At 34.8% G+C, this 8,861-nt stretch overlaps 1 long non-coding RNA gene across 1 annotated transcript; it reads left to right on the forward strand.

Annotated features, from left to right (window-relative positions):
• Window positions 1-1,227: 1,227 nt before the first annotated feature.
• LOC105740142 lies at window positions 1,228-4,436 on the forward strand. Its single transcript, XR_004031217.1, has 2 exons — window positions 1,228-1,335; window positions 3,950-4,436. It is a non-coding gene; the product is annotated as an uncharacterized LOC105740142 (long non-coding RNA).
• Window positions 4,437-8,861: the final 4,425 nt, after the last annotated feature.

Consider the following 8,861-nt stretch of genomic DNA (forward strand, 5'->3'; position numbering starts at 1 on the left):
CTGTGCATGTGTGTATTTAATTTGCAATGGAGGAAAAGTAAACTGAATTGGCTAAAAATCAGCAAGCATTAAAAATTCCTTGAAAATTAAAGGAAGCATAAAAATAGCATATGATCATTAGATTACTGGGAAATATTTATAAATGTAAGACATTGATGTATCATTTATCTACATTATGAAAAACAATTACATGACAAACGCATCATTTTAAGATGATTCTGTATCAAATGGGATTTCAAAATATGGCTTCCAGTACTTCTGAAAACTTTCAAGATCATCAAAAACAAAGGAAGTCTGAGAAACTCTCACAGTTTCAAACCAACATAATTGTGCAATACTGTTCATATCCTCTTTTGGTTTATTTCTCTAATAAGAGCCAGTTATTTCTGTGTCTTTGGCCATAGCTGTGTAAAACTAATTAATAATTTTGGTCGGTGTATTTACTACTCTAGCCCTCCTCCCCCAAATATTTTCTCAGTCTGAATTAAGGCAATTATTTCATTGGGAAAAAATAGTTCTAATAGCTGGCTCAGTATCCCTGGCCTGATTATTGTGATTATAAGCTATTTACTGAAATTAAATGCTATTGGCTACATGCTGGCTGTGTTACACAGTGTTCAAACTTTTTGTCTTCTATTTGCATCTATTTTTGCAAGAGAAAAGAATTATGCTAGTCTATACTTAAAAACTAATCCAATATATTTTCTGCAAAGCTCTCTTCAGTACGTAAATTTTTAAAATCTCTATCCTTTTTTCCTATACTGTTTTTCCTTCCATTCACTCATTTATTCCACAGGTATTTTTATTTTAGAGCAGTTTGAAATTTACAAGAAAAAAATGCAGTTGATAGAGTTCCCACATATCCTACAGCCCATTTTCTCAATTATTGGATCTTACATTGGTATGGTGTATTAGTTATAATTAATAAATTAATGCTGATAAATTATTAACTAAAGTTTATACTTAATGCATATTTATTTAGTTTTTTTTTTAACAAAATATCCTTTTTCTATTCCAGGATCCCAACTAGAATACGATGTTGCATTTAATCATAATATCTCCTTAGGTTCCTCTTGGCTGTGACAGTTTCTCAGACTTCCCTTGTTTTTGATGATCTTGAAAGTTTTGAGAAGTACTGAACGGGTATTTTGTAGAATTTTCCTCCCTTGAGATTTGTCTGATTTTTTTTTTTTTTTATTTTCTAACTAGACTGTGGTTGTGTATTTTCAGGAGGAATATCACAGAAGTGAAGTGCAATTCTCATCATGTCATATCAAGAGCACACACTAACAACATGACTTATTGCTGAATATTGAACTTGATCACTTGGCTGAGGTAGTGTTTGCCAGATTTCTCTGTAAAGGTACTGTTTTGTTCCTCCATTCTATATTGTACTCCTTCAAAAGAAATCACCAACCACAGTTCATACTTAAGGGTTGGGGGGTTATGATCTATTTATTTGAGGACAGAACATCTACATAAATTATTTGGATTCTTCTGCATGGGAGATTTGTCTACTGTCACCAATTTACTAATTCACTCAACTATTTATATCCATATGGACTCGCGGATATTTATTTTATACTTTGGGTTATAATCTAATAACCACTTTACTTATTTTGTTGCTCAAATTGCTGTGGCTTTGGCCATTGGGGGCTCTTCCAGTGGATTCTCATGTCCCCTTGATATGCCCTCATGCTTGTGGAGTTGTTGTATTTTATTTGAGCACTGCCTTATTTTTTTGGTACTAAAGGATGTTCCAGGATCATCGCAGATATATTCTGCCCCAGTCTTAGAATCAGCCCATTTTCCAAGAAGCCCTACCTCCATTTATTCGAGAAAGGTATTAAAACCCAAATCTGGGTGCTAGATGTACTTTTTATTCCTGAGGTGTTGTTGCTTTCAGACCCTTTCAGTTGAGAGAGCAAGGAAATCTATGTGTACATAAACATGTTTATAAATATTTCTATATGTAACTATATGTTATGCTGTACATGAGTTTATAAGGGTATTTTCAATTCTCATCTATTAGAATGCTTTTAGTTCTAATCTGGCCTCTTCCCCTTGCTTACCTGTAAACTCTCACCCCAGTAATAAGAAGCCTAGATGTTTCCATTCACCACATATTTACTTAATTGTTCAACTCCAAGATAGATGTGCAGTGGCATCAGAATTGTTATACCTTACACAGGCGTTTATTTTTGAGTGGAGTTTTTAGTAGTCAATCAATTGCCTGAATCTGGACTAAATATATGTATTTTTTAATCATCCTCATTTGTTAAATTTCATTATCTTTATCTCTACCTCACAATTTAAACATTCCTATGAGTACAAACATAAAGATTATGTTTGCAACTGGAAAACATAATTTTCACACTCTCTTCCTCCATTTTAAATATCATGAAACTTGAGTTCAAAGAAGTACATACTCAAGTTCACACGTGAGTAACAGTTACGGGGTGATGTCCCTTGATTGTTAGATATCTATGTTAAAATGGTAGCACACCAGTTATACCTGATCGACCATAAAAATACATATTAAAAAATACAATAAAAGAAAAAATATAAATAGAAATTGTATGGATTGTAGCCCCCAAAAAATCAGACAAAGAAATGCCCTAGACTTTTCTTTACCTATGCAGATAGACCAGAAGAAGATAAGAAAATATTTGGTTTAACTTCTCTGCTCATCCTAACTCTATAATAAAGGAGCATCAGTGTCTAAAAATATTGAGATGTTTATACAGCAATAAAATTATCAATAAAAAGGTTGAAGGCAGTAAAAAATAAATAATTAATGAGATGCCTGAATGCAGAGCATAGGGAGAAAGACATTGTGACGGAGAAGTTGTTGACATGGAAATTAGAGGATGGATATTTTACCTGTATAAGAAATCAAAACAGGCTGGGCTTGGTGGCTCATGCCTATAATCCCAGTGCTTTGGGAGGCTGAGGTGGGAGGATCACACGAGCCCAGGAGTTCAAGAACAGCCTAGGGAAAATAGTGAGACCCTGTCTCTACAACAACAAAAGCACTAGCTGTGCAAGGTAAGAGGCTGAGGTGGGATGATCATTTGCGCCCAGGATGTCAAGGCTGTAGTGAGCTATGTTCACACCACTGCATTCCAGCCTGGGTGACAGAGCAAGACACTATGTGTGTCTCAGAAAAAGAAAAATGAAAACAAAGAGAGCAAAGAAAATCACATTTTTCAAGTCCTGAGCAGTGTAACTGAGGTAAAAGATACAGTGACTGGAATTATAATTTACCTAGAAAATAATTGACTACCTGGAAATGCAAAAACACACACACACACACAAAAAAAAAGCTCCTAGAATGCCTAAGAAAGCAGTGCACTTTACTACAATTATAAAGATATGAAGGTGTGATCTTTATTAGTATAATAATAACCAGTTAGCACAATGGAAAAGTATTCCAGTGCCGATGGTGTTAGGGAACTGCTCACATATTCAAGAGAAATGCACAGATACCAAAGCAGAAAGAACAATAAACAGGAGTCCTCATGGTCAAAAGATTAGAAGCTGCAGCTTTCAATGGGAGGAGGTTTTGTACCACACTGCAGCACTTTTCTTCTTTCTGTGCTGCCTTGAGGGAAGGCAGTGGTAATACTAATCGTTAACACATAATGGTTCTTATGAGGTGGACACTGTTGTAAATGCTACTTACCTATTAATGTACTTAGCCTTACTGTAGACTTAACCCTGTAAGTTTAAGAAGCTAGGTGAACCCTACACGGGTTTAACCAAAGAAATCCAAATCAAGACACAATGTAATTAAACTTGTGAAAACTAAAGACAAAGAAAAAATACGGAAAGCAACCAGAATAAAATGATCTTAGATTCCCCTTACCTACAGGGAAAAAAAAAAAAAACTATTTGTATGACAGCAGATTTCTCTTCAGTTAATACTCATATTATCTTCATTTTGTAGGTGAATAAACTGACATTGAACATTCAGGAACTTCTTCATGGTCATGGTCACCCAGCTAGAGTGTGGAAGCCAGGCTGTCTGATTCCAGGATCTGTGTTCTTAATCCAATGCATAAGGAAGCCATAATGAGTCAACCACTATTTTTAAGATTCACAGATGTTCGGGTCCAATTCACCAGAATGCCAAGTTATACAGGGTTGTGGAATCAAAACTGCAATTAGTAATAAAATGTGATGCTATCTGGAATGTTTTTCATACATATATATGCTTCTTGGGACTCTCCCTGCAGGTTAAGAGAAATTGAGAAACGATAGAGAATTTAAGTGTTTTAGATCCTACATACATTAGACTTAAAAATAGTAACTATATACATGAGTATTTATAAACTTAAGAATGAACATAACATGAACCATGTGGCACCTATAAAATGAAAATAAAATACCTACAAACCAAATGAGAGCAATAAAAGAAGCTTTAAGGACTTTCACTTCAGGGAGTCTGAATTAGATGCGCTTCTTCCCATTCCTCCCTCTAATTACAACAAGCTTGGACGTTACACACAGAACAAACAGAAGGAGCCTCTGAAAGATGAAGAGAAGGCAAGAAAGCTACAGACTTCACAACGTAAGGAATAATATGCTGGTGAGTTACATTTGTGATTTTTTTTTTGTCTCATATCCCATAATATCTCATATCTCATAATCAGTTAGAAAGCACAGTGGAAAAGTATTCCACAGCCAATGGTGTTAGAGAACTGCTCAGAAATTCAAAAGAAATGCACAGATACCAAAGCAGAAAGGCCAATAAACAAGAGTCTTCATGGTCAAAAGATTAGAAGCTGCAGCTTTCAATGGGAGGGACAGGTTCCGGACCACACTGCAGTGCTTTTCTGCTTTCTGTGCTTTCCCACTCTAGAAGCTGAAGAAGGTAACGACCCCAAAATGTCAATATACGTAGACCAAAAACCAGCCCCAATAAAATTCTGCTCTCTCTAGCCAAAGGACTACAGTAGGGCAGCCCAGCAAGACAGAAAACCTTCAGACAACCTACCCCAGCCAAACACTACCAAAAAAAGTAAAGGAAAAAGTGAGCCATCACCGAATCCACATCAGTAAAAACTAAGTGGAAAGTCCAGACTTTCACCTCAACAGGTTGCAACAAGCAATTCCAATACCCCTGCTGGGATAGTGTCACAGAAGGCTAAGTAAGGAGCTGTGATGTTGATTCCCCTCCAGAAGTAAAGAGTCCGTACCTGCTATTTTCAGAGAGACCACATGGAAAGCCTAGATTTCAACACCTACCCAGCATTAATGAGGTATTCCTTCCCTTCTTTACTCTCTGGTGTCAAAGAAGCTCCATGCAGGGTCAGAATGTTTGGCGTTACTCCTCAGTAGTGAGGCCACCCCCACCATGGTGTTAGTGGAGACCATGTGAGGACCAGGACTTGTACCTTGCCCAGAAGTAATGAGTAGACCCCTCTACAGGAAGGCTGAAGGGCAACCTAAACTTATACCTCTCTCTGGCAGTAATAAAGTAGGGCCTCACTTTCCCCTGCTGAGCAATGTCAAAAAAAGCTAGCTGAAGTAAAAGCTTATTTCTTTCTTTATTTATATATATTTTTGGAGATAGGGTCTTATTCTGTCACCCACGCTGGAGTACAGTGGCATAATCAGGGCTCACTGCAGCCTCAACCTTCTGGGCTCAAGCAATCCTCACACCTCAGCCTCTTGAGTAACTGAGACCACAGATATGCACCACCACACATAGCTAACATTGACATTTTTTCTAGAGATGGGGTCTTCCTATGTTGCCCAGGCTGGTCTGGAACTCCTGGGCTCAAGTGATCCTCCCACTTTGGCCTGCCGGAGGGCTGGGATTACAGGTATGAGTCATCACTCCAGGCTGAAGCTTTATATAATAACCAGAGTCTCATATTACAAAATTTCAAAGATTCAGTCAAAAGTTACTTGTTATCAATGGACAAGATCTCAAACTAAATGAAAAAAGACAATTAATAGATGCTAACGCTGAGATGACAAAGTTGTTAGGATCATCTGACAAAGATTTTAAAGCAGCTATAATAAAAGTGCTACTGCAAGTGATTATAAACATGCTTGAGACAAATGAAAAAATGCTATAAAGCTAAGAAATAAAATATATAAAGAAGAATCAAAGAGAAATTATAGAACTAAAAGATACCATAACTGAAATGCAAAGCTCCGTGGATGGACTCAACAACAGAATGGAAAAGACTGAGGAAAGAAATAGTTTACAGGAAATTAGAATAGACTAGAAAAAATGAAAAAGACCCTGTGCTAAAGAGCAAATATTTATGTCATTGGATTCCAGGAAAGAGAAGAGAATGAAAAAGTACTTAAATAATGGCTTAAAAACTTCTCACATTTTGCAAAGATTTAAACCTACAATTTGAGAAGCTGGGCAAACCTTAAACAGGATAAACCAAAGACACTCACACCAAGAAACATAGTAATTAAACTTCTGATTAAGGAAGAAAAAAATCTGGAAAGCAGCAAGAAAAAAAATGACACACTTTCTACACGGTAAAAGCAATTTGAATGACAGAAGATTTCTCATCAGAAACTGTGGGGACCATGAGAAAGTAACAGATATTTTTCAAGTGCTGAAATAAATCAACTGTCAATACAAAATGCTCTACTCAGTGAAAATATCTTTCAGGAATAAAGGGGAAATCAAGACATGCACAGACTTTTTTTTTAAATTAAGAATTTGTTGTCAGCTTATCTCCCTAAAAGAATGGCTAACATTCTCCAAACACGAAGGAAATTGATAAGGAATCTTGAAATTTCAGTTAGAAACAATGAACATGGTAAGCAAAATATAGGTCAGTACACTAAGTTTAATTTCTCCTCTTGAATTTTCTAAATTATGACTTATGATTGAAGCAAAAATCATAACATTATCTGATGTATATGTAGAGGAAAGATTTAAGACAGTGATGTTATAAATGAGGGGGGTAAAGGAACATGAGATAACCACTAATATGACATACCAATAGACTATGATAACTTATGTGTCTAATGTGATTACTAGAAAAAACAGTTAAAATATAAAGATTGACAGAGTGAATTTAAAAACATGACACACTATATGCTGTTTACCATAAACTCACTTTGAAGATAATGCCATAGTCAGGTTGAAATTAAAAGGAATAAAATAGTGTATTATGTAAACCATCAAAAAAAGCAGGAATGGCTGTATTAATAACATTAAAGTCAGCTTCAGAACTAAGGAAATTATCAGAGAGGGACATTATATAATGAAATAGTCGATTTACCAAAAGAACATAGCAATCATAAATGTGCATGAAGCAAACAACAAAGCTGGAAAATATGTGAAGTGAAACTGATAGATCTAAAAGGAGAAACAGATACATCCATTCATTATAGTTGGGGCCTTTATCACCCCTCACTCAACAATTGATAGAACTGGACAGAAAACCAGTAAGAATATGAAAGAACTCAACAACATGAGACAATAGGATCTAGTTGATATTTATAGAACATTCCAACAGTAGAATACATGTTCTTCACGTGCTCACAGAACACACATATAAAGATAGACCCTGAGCCCTAAAACAAGCCTCAACAAATTTAAAAGAACTGAAATACTACAAGTACTTTCTCCAACCACAAAAGAACCAAACTAGAAATAAATAATAATGATAATGGGAACATATTCCAAACATTTGAAAACTGAACAACAATAGTTTTATAACCCATGGTCATAGAGGAAATCTCAAAAGAAATTTTAAAAATGCACTGAACTGAATGAAAATGAAAACAACATAAAATTTGTGAGACACATAAAGCAGAACTGATGGGAAAATATATAGCACTAAATGCATGCTCTAGAAAAGAAAAGTCTTCATCCAGTAACCTAAGCTTCCACCTCAAAAACCTAAAAAAAGAAGGAAAAATAGACCCAATGCCAGCAGAAAGATGCAATAACAAAGAGTAGAACTCAATGAAATTGAAAACAGATAAACACTTTAAAGAATAAAACAAAGAGCTGGTTATTTGAAAAGATCAATTAATTGACAAACCTCAAGCAAGACCGTCAAAAAAAAAAAAAAAAAGGACTTACCTATACCAGAGATGAAATGGGATATTGCTATCAATACTGTAAACAAAAGAATAAGTAGATACTATGAACTGTACAGACATGAATCTGACAATTTAGACAAAATAGATCATTTCTCTAGAAAACACAAATCACTACAGCTTACTCAATGTAAAATAGATTATTTGAATAGCCTTGTAAGTACTAAAAAAAAAATTAAACTCATTATTTAAAAATTCCTAAAAAGAAAGTCTCCAGGGCCAAATTGTTTGTTTCCTTCAGAATTCCACCACATTCTTAAAGACTTGACAGCAATTCTATACAGTCTCTTTGAGAAAATAGAAGCGGGTATTTTCTAATTCATTTTAAGGAGCTAGTAAATACCCTGATACCAAAATGTATACTGCAAATTGATAAAATTATAGACCCCTGCATATTAAATTTCAAAATAAAAATGATAAAAATACTTGGGTAATGAATAACAGCATAACAAAAAACCACAGACCAATATCTCATGAACATAGACACAAAAAAATGCTTCACAATATGACAGAATTCAGTAATATATGAGCATTATATACCACGACCCAGTAAGACTTAATCCAAGAATGGAAGACTGGCTCAATATTTAAAAATCAATCAATGTAGTGCAAATATTAATAGCTAATGAAGAAATGTCATAAAATTAATGCAGAAAAAGGATTTGACAAAATTCAACACTCATTTATGTAAAAATGCTCCAAAAAATAGGAATTAAAGGACACCTACAAGAAACTTTCAGCTAACATAATTCTTTTTTTTATTTATTTTT

The sequence above is a fragment of the Nomascus leucogenys genome, chromosome 8 (assembly GCF_006542625.1).
Source record: "Nomascus leucogenys isolate Asia chromosome 8, Asia_NLE_v1, whole genome shotgun sequence".
Lineage (NCBI taxonomy): Eukaryota > Metazoa > Chordata > Mammalia > Primates > Hylobatidae > Nomascus > Nomascus leucogenys.